This window comes from Arachis hypogaea, chromosome 2 (genome assembly GCF_003086295.3).
Source record: "Arachis hypogaea cultivar Tifrunner chromosome 2, arahy.Tifrunner.gnm2.J5K5, whole genome shotgun sequence".
NCBI classification, from domain to species: Eukaryota; Viridiplantae; Streptophyta; class Magnoliopsida; order Fabales; family Fabaceae; genus Arachis; species Arachis hypogaea.
In genome coordinates this window covers 38356757-38368844 of record NC_092037.1, presented here as the reverse complement: position 1 = coordinate 38368844, position 12088 = coordinate 38356757, and the positions used below count along the sequence as shown (strand labels likewise).

At 39.8% G+C, this 12088-nt stretch overlaps 1 non-coding gene across 1 annotated transcript; it reads right to left on the bottom strand.

Annotated features, from left to right (window-relative positions):
- Positions 1 to 9776: 9776 nt before the first annotated feature.
- On the bottom strand, positions 9777 to 9884 carry LOC112766884 (small nucleolar RNA R71). Its single transcript, XR_003184599.1, has one exon. It is a non-coding gene; the product is annotated as a small nucleolar RNA R71 (small nucleolar RNA).
- Positions 9885 to 12088: the final 2204 nt, after the last annotated feature.

The following is a 12088-nucleotide window of genomic DNA, read 5'->3' as shown; positions in this document are numbered from 1 at the left end:
TGGATGGCAAAATGCATCCAATAGTACTAAAGAGGCAGCTTCTGAAGAAGCTTATGATCCTGAGAACCCTGCCATGGCAGAGGTTAATTACATGGGTGAACCTTATGGAAATACCTATAACTCATCATGGAGAAATCATCCAAATTTCTCATGGAAGGATCAACAAAAGCCTCAACAAGGCTTTAACAATGGTGGACACAATAGGCTGAGCAATAGCAAGCCATATCCATCATCTTCTCAGCAACAGACAGAGAATTCTGAACAAAACACTTTTAATTTAGCCAATCTAGTCTCTGATCTGTCAAAGGCCACTTTCAGTTTCATGAATGAAACAAGATCCTCCATCAGAAATCTGGAGGCACAAGTGGGCCAGCTGAGTAAGAAAGTCATTGAAACTCCTCCCAGTATTCTCCCAAGCAATACAGAAGAGAATCCAAAAGGAGAGTGCAAGGCCATTGATGTGATCAATGTGGCCGAATGCACAAGGGAGGAGGAGGACGAAAATCCTAGTGAGGAAGACCTCCTGGGACGTCCTTCAAGCAAGAAGGAGTTTCCTATTAAGGATCCAAAGGAATCTGAGGCTCATACAGAGACCATAGAGATTCCATTAAATCTCCTTCTGCCATTCATGAGCTCTGAAGACTATTCTTCCTCTGAAGAGGATGAAGATGTGACTGGAGAGCAAGTTGCTCAGTATTTAGGAGCTATCATGAAGCTGAATGCCAAGTTGTTTGGTAATAAGACTTGGGAAAGTGAACTTCCCTTGCTCATCAATGAACTAGATACCTGGATTCAGCAAACTCTACCTCAAAAGAAACAAGATCCTGGCAAGTTCTTAATACCTTGTACCATAGGCACCATGACCTTTGAAAAGGCTCTATGTGATCTGAGGTCAGGGATAAATCTTATGCCACTCTCTGTAATGGAGAAGTTGGGGATCATTGAGGTACAACCTGTCTTGTTCTTATTACAATTGGCAGACAAGTCATTGAGACAAGCTTATGGAATAGTAGAGGACGTGTTAGTAAAGGTTGCAGGCCTTTACATCCCTGCTGATTTCATAATCTTAGACACTAGGAAGGAAGAGGATGAATGCATCATCCTTGGAAGATCTTTCCTAGCTACACCAGGAGCTGTGATAGATGTCAACAGAGGTGAGTTAGTCCTTCAATTGAATGGGGACTACCTTGTATTTAAGGCACATGGCCATCCCTCTGTGACAAAAGAGAGTAAGCATGAAAAGCTTCTCTCAGTTCAGAGTCAAGAAGAGCCACCACAGTCAAACTCTAAGTTTGGTGTTGTGAGGCCATAACCAAACTCTAAGTTTGGTGTTAAGATCCCATATCCAAACTCTAAGTTTGGTGTTGGGACTATACAACATTGACCTGATCACCTTGTGGCTCCATGAGAGCCACTGTCAAGCTATTGACATTAAAGAAGCGCTTGTTGGGAGGCAACCCAATTTTATTTATCTAATTTTTATTTTATTGTTATTTTATGTTTTATTAGGTACATGATCATGAGGAGTCACGAAAAAATCATAAAAATTAAAAACAGAATCAAAAATAGCAGAAGAAAAAAATCACACTCTGGAGGAAGCACAGGCTGGCGTTCAACGCCCGTAAGATGCATCTGGCCAGCGTTCAACGCCAGAACAGAGCATCATGCTGGCGCTGAACGCCAGAAACAAGCAACATTCTGGCGCTAAACGCCAGGAATGTGCCTAGAGAAGAAAAGCTGGCGCTGAACGCCAGTAACAAGCATGAAACTGGCGTTCAACGCCAGAAACATGCTTTACATGGGCGTTGAACGCCCAGAATGTGCACCACACGGCATTTAAACGCCAGAATGGTGTGCAAAGGCATTTTACATGCCTATTTGGTGCAGGGATGGAATTCCTTGACACCTCAGGATCTGTAGACCCCACAGGATCCCTACCTACTATATTTCCACCTTACCTCCTAATCCTATTTTTGTGATGACTATTCCCCATGTCACACTTCCCAACACTCTTCACCAATCACCTCAATTCCTCTTCCCAATCACCCCCTTCACCACTCACATCCATCCACTCTTCCCCATAAACCCCACCTACCTTCAAAAATTCAAAACCATTTTCCCACCCATTCCAACCCTAAATGGCCGAACATTCACTCCCCCCTCTCCCTATGTATACCCTTCCATTCTACTTCATTTTCACACAACACAACCCCCTCTTCTTCACCTTGGCCGAACCTACATCTCTCCCTCTCTACCATATTCTCTTCTTCTTCTTCTTCTCTTCTTTCTTCTATTGCTCGAGGATGAGCAATATTTTAAGTTTGGTGTGGTAAAAGCATAAGCTTTTTGTTTTTCCATTACCATCAATGGCACCCAAGGCCGGAGAATCCTCTAGAAAAGGAAAAGGGAAGACAAAAGCTTCCACCTCCGAGTCATGGGAGATGGAAAGATTCATCTCCAAAAGCCATCAAGACCACTTCTATGATGTTGTGGCAAAGAAGAAGGTGATCCCTGAGGTCCCTTTCAAGCTCAAAAAGAATGAGTATCCGGAGATCCGACATGAGATTCGAAGAAGAGGTTGGGAAGTCTTAACCAACCCCATGCAACAAGTCGGAATCTTAATGGTTCAAGAGTTCTATGCCAATGCATGGATCACTAGGAACCATGATCAAAGTATGAACCCGAATCCAAAGAATTATCTCACAATGGTTCGGGGGAAATACTTAGATTTTAGTCCGGAAAATGTGAGGTTGGCGTTTCACTTGCCCATGATGCAAGGAAATGAACGCCCCTACACTAGAAGGGTCACCTTTAATCAAAGGTTGGACCAAGTCCTAATGGATATATGTGTGGAAGGAGCTCAATGGAAAATAGACTCCAAGGGCAAGCCAGTTCAACTAAGAAGACTGGACCTCAAGCCTGTGGCTAGAGGATGGTTGGAGTTCATTCAACGCTCCATCATTCCTACTAGCAACCGATCTGAAGTTACTGTGGATCGGGCCATCATGATTCATAGCATCATGATTGGAGAGGAAGTAGAAGTTCATGAGGTCATCTCCAATGAAATCTACAAAATAGCCGACAAGTCCTCCACCATGGCAAGGCTAGCTTTTCCTCACCTTATTTGCCATCTATGTTACTCAGCTGGAGTTATCATAGAAGGAGACATCTCCATTGAGGAGGATAAGCCCATCACCAAGAAGAAGATGGAGCAAGCAAGAGAGACCCTTCACGATTCTCAAGAGATGCATGAGGAAGCTCATCATCAAGAAATCCCTGAGATGCCTCAAGGGATGCACTTTCCTCCCAACAACTATTGGGAACAACTCAACACTTCCTTAGAAGATTTGAGCCACAATGTTGAACAATTAAGGGTGGAACATCATGAGCAGTCCATCATTCTCCATGAAATAAGAGAAGATCAAAGAGCAATGAGGGAGGAGCAACAAAGGCAAGGAAGGGACATAGAAGAGCTTAAGGACATTGTTGGACCTTCAAGAAGAAGACGCCACTAAAGGTGGATTCATTCCTTGTTCTTTATTTCTTTCTGTTTTCGGTTTTTATGTTGTATGTTTATCTATGTTTTGTGTCTCTACTTCATGATCATTAGTATATAGTAACCATGTCTTAAAGCTATGAATAAAATCCATTAATCCTTCACCTCTCTTAAATGAAAAATGTTTTAATTCAAAAGAACAAGAAGTACATGAATTCCGAATTTGTCCTTGAATTTAATTTAATTATATTGATGTGGTGACAATACTTTTTGTTTTTTGAATGAATGATTGAACAGTGCATATGTCTTTTGATATTGTTGTTAAAACTGTTGGCTCTTGAAAGAATGATGAACAAAGAGAAATGTTATTGATAATCTGAAAAATCATGAAATTGATTCTTGAAGCAAGAAAAAGCAGTGAAAAGTAAAAAGCTTGCGAAAAAAAGAGAAGAAAAAAAAATGGCAAAAAAAATAGAAAGAAAAAGAAAAAGCAAGCAGAAAAAGCCAATAGCCCTTAAAACCAAAAGGCAAGGGTAAAAAGGATCCAAGGCTTTGAGCATCAATGGATAGGAGGGCCCAAGGAAATAAAATCCAGGCCTAAGCGGCTAAATCAAGCTGTCCCTAACCATGTGCTTGTGTCATGAAGGTCCAAGTGAAAAGCTTGAGACTGAGTGGTTAAAGTCGTGATCCAAAGCAAAAAGAGTGTGCTTAAGAGCTCTGGACACCTCTAACTGGGGACTCTAGCAAAGCTGAGTCACAATCTGAAATGGTTCACCCAGTCATGTGTCTGTGGCATTTATGTATCCGGTGGTAATACTGGAAAACAAAGTGCTTAGGGCCACGGCCAAGACTCATAAAAGTAGCTGTGTTCAAGAATCAACATACTTAACTAGGAGAATCAATAACACTATCTGAAATTCTAAGTTCCTATAGAAGCCAATCATTCTAAACTTCAAAGGAAAAAGTGAGATGCCAAAACTGTTCAGAAGCAAAAAGCTACAAGTCCCGCTCATCTAATTAGAATTAATATTCATTGATATTTTGAGATTTATAATATATTCTCTTCTTTTTATCCTAATTAATTTTCAATTGCTTGGGGACAAGCAACAATTTAAGTTTGGTGTTGTGATGAGCGGATAATTTATACGCTTTTTGGCATTGTTTTTAGGTAGTTTTTAGTAAGTTCAAGCTACTTTTAGGGATGTTTTCATTAGTTTTTATGTTAAATTCACATTTCTGGACTTTTACTATGAGTTTGTGTGTTTTTCTGTGATTTTAGGTAATTTCTGGCTGAAATTGAGGGACTTGAGCAAAACTCTGAAAAAGGCTGACAATAGGACTGCTGATGCTGTTGGAATCTGACCTTCCTGCACTCGAAATGGATTTTATGGAGCGACAGAACTCCAATTGGCTCGCTCTTAACGGCGTTGGAAAGTAGACATCCAGAGCTTTCCAGCAATATATAATAGTCCATACTTTATTCGGAAATTGACAATGTAACTTGGTGTTGAACGCCAAGTACATGCTGCTGTCTGGAGTTAAACGCCAGAAAAACGTCAAGATCCGGAGTTGAACGCCCAAAACACGTTATAACTTGGAGTTCAACTCCAAGAAAAGCCTCAGCTCGTGGATAGATCAAGCTCAGCCCAAGCATACACCAAGTGGTCCCCGGAAGTGGATTTATGCATCAATTACTTACTCATGTAAACCCTAGTAGCTAGTCTAGTATAAATAGGATAAGTTACTATTGTATTAGACATCTTTTGACAGTTTAATCTTTTGACTTTGTAGTCTTTGATCATTCGGTCTCTTGATCATTCAGGGGGCTGGCCATTCGGCCATGCCTGAACCTTTCACTTATGTATTTTCAACAGTGGAGTTTCTGCACACCATAGATTAAGGGTGTGGAGCTCTGCTGTACCTCAAGTTTCAATACAATTATTATTACTTTCTATTCAATTCTCTTCTATTCTTATTCCAAGATATACGTTACACTTAACTTTGATGAATGTGATGATCTGTGACACTCATCATCATTCTCACCTATGAACGCGCGTGACTGACAACCACTTCCGTTCTACTCTAGGCCGGGCGCATATCTCTTAGATTCCTTAATCAGAATCTTCGTGGTATAAGCTAGAATTGATGGTGGCATTCATGAGAATCCGGGAAGTCTAAACCTTGTCTATGGTATTCCGAGTAGGATTCTGGGATTGAATGACTGTGACGAGCTTCAAACTTCTGAAGGCTGGGCGTTAGTGACAGACGCAAAAGAATCAAGGGATTCTATTCCAACCTGATTGAGAACCGACAGATGATTAGCCGTGCTGTGACAGAGCATAGGACCATTTTCACTGAGAGGATGGGATGTAGCCATTGACAACGGTGATGCCCTACATACAGCTTGCCATGGAAAGGAGTAGGAAGGATTGGATGAATGTAATAAGAAAATAGAGATACGAGAGGAGCACAACATCTTCACACACTTATCTGAAATTCCCACTATTGCTTTACATAAGTATTTCTATCCCTTTTTATTTTCTATTTATTTATTAATTTTCGAACTCACCATAAACCAATTTAATCTGACTAACTGAGATTTACAAGGTGACCATAGCTTGCTTCATACCAACAATCTCTGTGGGATCGACCCTTACTCACGTAAGGTATTACTTGGATGACCCAGTACACTTGCTGGTTAAGTTGAACGGAGTTGTGGAAAGAAAAAGCTTCTCTAACAGTGCCTGGAACTCTTGTATCACAATTTCGTCCACGAAAGACAGAGTGCTTTGGGCCACGGCCAAGACTCATAAAGTAGCTGTGTTCAAGAATCATCATACTTAACTAGGAGAGTCAATAACACTATCTGGATTCTGTGTTCCTATAGAAGCCAATCATTCTGAATTTCAAAGGATAAAGTGATATGCCAAAACTGTTCAGAGGCAAAAAGCTAAAAGCCCCGCTCATCTAATTAATACTGATCTTCATATATGTTTTTGGAATTCATTGCATATTCTCTTCTTTTTATCTTATTTTATTTTCAGTTGCTTGGGGACAAGCAACAATTTAAGTTTGGTGTTGTGATGAGCGGATAATTTATACGCTTTTTGGCATTGTTTTTAGTATGTTTTTAGTATATTTTAGTTAGTTTTTATTATATTTTTATTAGTTTTTAGTTAAAATTCAATTTTATGGACTTTACTATGAGTTTGTGTATTTTTCTGTGATTTCAGGTATTTTCTGGCTAAAATTGAGGGACCTGAGCAAAAATCTGATTCAGATGCTGAAAAGGACTGCAGATGCTATTGGATTCTGACCTCCCTGCACTCGAAGTAGATTTTCTGGAGCTACAGTAGCCCAATTAGCGCGCTCTCAATTGAGTTGGAAAGTAGACACACTGGGCTTTCCAGCAATGTATAATAGTTCATATTTTGTCCGAGATTTGATGGCCCAATCAGGCATTCCATGTCAGCTCAAGAATTCTGGCGTTTAACGCCAGAACTGGCACAAGAATGGGAGTTAAACGCCCAAACTGGCACAAAAGCTGGCGTTTAACTCCAAGAAAAGTCTCTACACATGAAAGCTTCAATGCTCAACCCAAGCACACACCAAGTGGGCCCGGAAGTGGATTTTTATGTCATTTACTCATCTTTGTAAATCCTAAGCTACTAGTTCTCTACAAATAGGACCTTTTGCTATTGTATTTTCATCTTTGGATCACTTTAGATCTTTTGATCATCTTTGGATGTCTAGTTCTTAGATCATTGGGGGCTGCCCTCTCGTCCATGCCTAGACCTTGTTCTTATTTATTTTCAACGGTGGAGTTTCTACACACTATAGATTAAAGTGTGGAGCTCTGCTGTACCTCGAGTATCAATGCAATTACTATTGTTCTTCTATTCAATTCGGCTTATTCTTGTTCTAAGATATCACTTGTTCCTCAACTTAATGAATGTGATGATCCGTGACACTCGTCATCATTCTCACCTATGAACGTGTGCCTGACAACCACCTCCATTCTACCTTAGATTGAGTGGATATCTCTTGGATCCCTTAATCGGAATCTTCGTGGTATAAGCTAGAATTGATGGCGGCATTCAAGAGAATCCGGAAGGTCTAAACCTTGTCTGTGGTATTCTGAGTAGGATTCAAGGATTGAATGACTGTGACAAGCTTCAAACTCGCGATTGGGACATTAGTGACAGACACAAATGAATCACTGGATTCTATTCCGACATGATCGAGAACCGACAGCTGAATAGCCGTGCTGTGACAGAGCGCGTTGAACATTTTCACTGAGAGGACGGGACTGTAGCCATTGACAATGGTGATGCCCAACAAACAGCTTGCCATGGAAAGGAGTAAGAAGGATTGGATGAAGACAGTAGAAAGCAGAGAGACGGAAGGGACAGAGCATCTCCATACGCTTATCTGAAATTCTCACCAATGAATTACATAAGTATCTCTATCTTTATTTTATTTTTTATTATTCTTGTTCTAAGATATCATTAATCCTCCATAACCATTTGAATCCGCCTGACTGAGATTTACAAGATGACCATAGCTTGCTTTATACCAACAATCTCCGTGGGATCGACCCTTACTTGCGTAAGGTTTTTTACTTGGACGACCCATTGCACTTGCTGGTTAGTTGTGCGAAGTTGTGATAAAGAGTTGAGATTGCAATTGAGCGTACCATATTGATGGTGCCATTGATGATCACAATTTCGTGCACCACTATCATTCTAGGCATTTACAGTAAAGGTATCATTCTGGGCGTTAAATGCCAGAATGGGCAGCATTCTAGGCGTTTAACGCCAGAAATGGCAGCATTCTGGGCGTTTAGAAAAACGCCCAGTAAAGAAGGATTCCTGGCATTTAACGCCAGCCAGGGTATCTGGCTGGGCGCTAAATGCCCATAGAGGTAGCCATCCATTCTGGCGTTTAACGCTAGGATGACACAAGGGAGGTAATTTTGTTTCCAATTCAAATTTTTTCAATTTTTCATGTTTTAATTCATAACTTTTTGCATCAAACATATTTTAAACGTTCATCTTTCAATTTTTTTTTAATGTTTTTGAAAAATTTCAAACTAATTTTTCAAAAATCTTTTTCTTAACCTTATTTAATATTTTCGAAAAGCCTTGCTAACAATTAATGTTTTGATTCAAAATTTCAAGTTTGTTACTTTCTTGTTAAGAAAGGTTCAATCTTTGAATTCTAGAATCATATCTTTGAGTTTCTTGTTAGTCAGGTCATCAACTTTAATTTTAAAAATAAAATCTTTTTAATTTCTTTTTCAATTCTTTTTCAAAATAAATCTCAATCTTATCTTTTTAAAATTTCAATATCTAAATGTTTTTCTAACTTCTTATCTTTTCAAAATTATTTTCAAATCTTTTTTTCAACTAACTACTATTTCTTATCTTTTTCAAAACCACCAAACCACTTTTCCACTTCCAATTTTCAAAAATCACTAACCACTTTTTCAAAAATCTTTTTAATTAACTGATTGTTTTATTTTTAATTTTCGAATACTCTCTCTCTCATATCTTTCTATTTATTTGCTATCACTTCCCTTCTACTTATAATTCGAACCCTCTCTCTTCTCTCTGTTCAAATTCTTCTTATCCTCTCTCTACGTTATTCTTCTATTCTTCTTTTCTTCTGACATCTCAAGAAATCTCTATACTGTGACATAGAGGATTCCACTACTCCCTGTGTTCTCTCCTTTTACATGAGTAGGAACAATAATAAGGACATTCTTGTTGAGGCTGATCCTGAACCTGAAAGGACTCTGAAGAGGAAGCTAAGAGAAGCTAAAGCACAACACTTCGGAGAAGACCTTATAGAAACCTTCGAAAAAGAAGCAGACATGGCAGCCGAACCCAACAACAATGCTAGAGATGCAAGGAAGATGCTTGGTGACTATACTGCACCAACTTCCAACTTCTACGGAAGAAGCATCTCCATTCCTGCCATTGGAGCAAACAACTTTGAGCTTAAGCCTCAACTAGTTTCTCTAATGCAGCAGAATTGCAAGTTTCATGGACTTCTATCGGGAGATCCTTATCAGTTCTTAGCTGAATTCTTGCAGATCTGTGATACTATTAAGACCAATGGGGTTAATCCTGAGGTATACAGACTTATGCTTTTTCCTTTTGCTGTAAGAGACAAAGCTAGGATATGATTGGACTCACAACTTTGAGAAAGCCTGAACTATTCGGATAAGTTGGTCAATGCTTTCTTGACTAAATTCTTTCCCCCTCAAAAGATGAGCAAGCTTAGAGTGGAAGTCCAAACCTTCAAACAGAAGGAAGGTGAATCTCTCTATGAAGCTTGGGAAAGATACAAGCAATTAACCAAAAGGTGTCCTTTTGACATGCTTCCAGAATGGAGCATCATATGTATATTCTATGATGGTCTGTTTGAATTATCCAAGATGTCATTGGACCATTCTACTGGTGGATCTCTTCATCTGAAAACACCTTCAGAAGCCCAGGAACTCATTGAGATGGTTTCAAATAACCATTTCATGTACACTTCTGAAAGAAATCCTGTCAATAATGGGATGACTCAGAAGAAAGGAGTTCTTGAGATTGATACTCTGAATGCCATATTGGCTCAGAATAAAATATTGACTCAGCAAGTCAATATGATTTCTCAGAATCTGACTGGATTGCAATATGCATCTGGCAGTACTAAAGAAGCCTCCTCTGAAGGAGAAGCTTATGACCCTGAGAATCATACAATGGAAGAGGTGAATTACATGAGAGAATCCTATGGAAACACCTATAATCCTTCATGGAGAAATCATCCAAATTTCTCTTGGAAGGATCAACAGAAGCCTCAACATGGCTTCAATAATAATAATGGTGGGAGAAATAGGTTTGGCAATAGCAAGCCTTTTCCATCATCTTCTCAGCAACAGATAGAGAAATATGAGCAGAGCCCCTCTGGCTTAGCAAATATAGTCTCTGATCTATCTTAGGCCACTCTCAGTTTCATGATTGAAACAAGGTCTTCCATCAGAAATTTGGAGGCACAAGTGGGTCATCTGAGTAAAAGAGTTACTAAAATTCCTCCTAGTACTCTCCCAAGCAATACAGAAGAGAATCCAAAGAGAGAGTGCAACGCCATCAATATAACCAAAATGGCCGAACCTATAAAGGAGGAAGAGGCAGTGATTTCCAGTAAGGAAGACCTCAGTGGACGTCCACTGACCACTAAGAGGTTCCTTAATGAGGAACCAAAGGAATCTAAGACTCATATAGAGACCATATAGATTCCACTGAACTTGCTGTTGCCATTCATGAGCTCTGATGAGTATTCTTCCTCTGAAGAGGATGAAGATATTGTTGAAGAGAAAGTTGCTCGGTATCTAGGAGCAATCATGAAGCTGAACGCCACGTTATTTGGTAATGAGACTTGGGATGATGAATCTCCATTGCTCATCAGTGAACTGAATGCCTGGGTTCAGCAGACATTACCTCAGAAGAAATCGGATCCCGAAAGGTTCTTAATACCTTGTACCATAGGCACCATGACCTTTGAGAAGGCTCTGTGTGACCTGAAGTCAGGTAAAAACCTCATGCCACTCTCTGTAATGGAGAAACTAGGGATCTTTGAGGTACAAGCTGCAAGAATCTCACTAGAGATGGCAGACAAATCAATGAAACAGGCTTATGGACTTGTAGAGGATGTCTTGGTAAAGGTTGAAGACCTCTACATCCCTGTTGACTTCATAATCATAGACACCAAAAAGGATGAGGATGAATCCATCATCCTTGGAAGACCCTTCCTAGCCACATCAAGAGCTATGATTGATGTGGACAGAGGAGAGCTAGTCCTTCAATTGAATAAGGACTACCTTGTGTTTAAGGCTCAAGGTTTTTCTTCTGTAAACATGGAGAAGAAGCATGAAAAGCTTCATCCAATTATCTCCATACAGAGTCAAGCAGAGCCCTCACACTCAAACTCTAAGTTTGGTGTTAGAAGGCTACAATCATGCTCTTAGCATATGTGAAGCTCTGTAAGAGCTTCCTGTCAAGCTATTGACATTAAAGAAACGCTTATTGGGAGGCAACCCAATCTTATTTATCTATATTAATTACTTTTTCATTTTATTTTCTAGTGTTAGTCTATGTTTTCTTTAGGTTGATGATCATGTGGAGTAACAAAAATAGCTGGAGAACTAAAGCGGAATAAAAAACAGCACACCTTGAAGGACAGACCTACTAGCGTTTAAACGCTATTAAGGATAGGAAAATGGGCGTTTAACGCCCAGTCTGGCAGCATTCTGGGCGTTAAACACTAGAAATGGCACACAGACTAGCGTTTAACGCTAGAAAAGGGTGTCTGGTGTCTGGCTGGCATTAAACGCCAGTAAGGGTAGCAGAATGGGCATTTAACGCCAGTTTGGCAGCATTCTGAGTATTTTGTTTTGGAACTATACTTGCAATGTGAATATTTTGTGAAATTCTTTACCAACGATAATTCTCGCATCACCCCTATGAGCCTCCATAAAAGGAGTTGTTCGTCAAGCTAATGACGGTAAAGAAGCGCTTGTTGGGAGGCAACCTAACCATATGT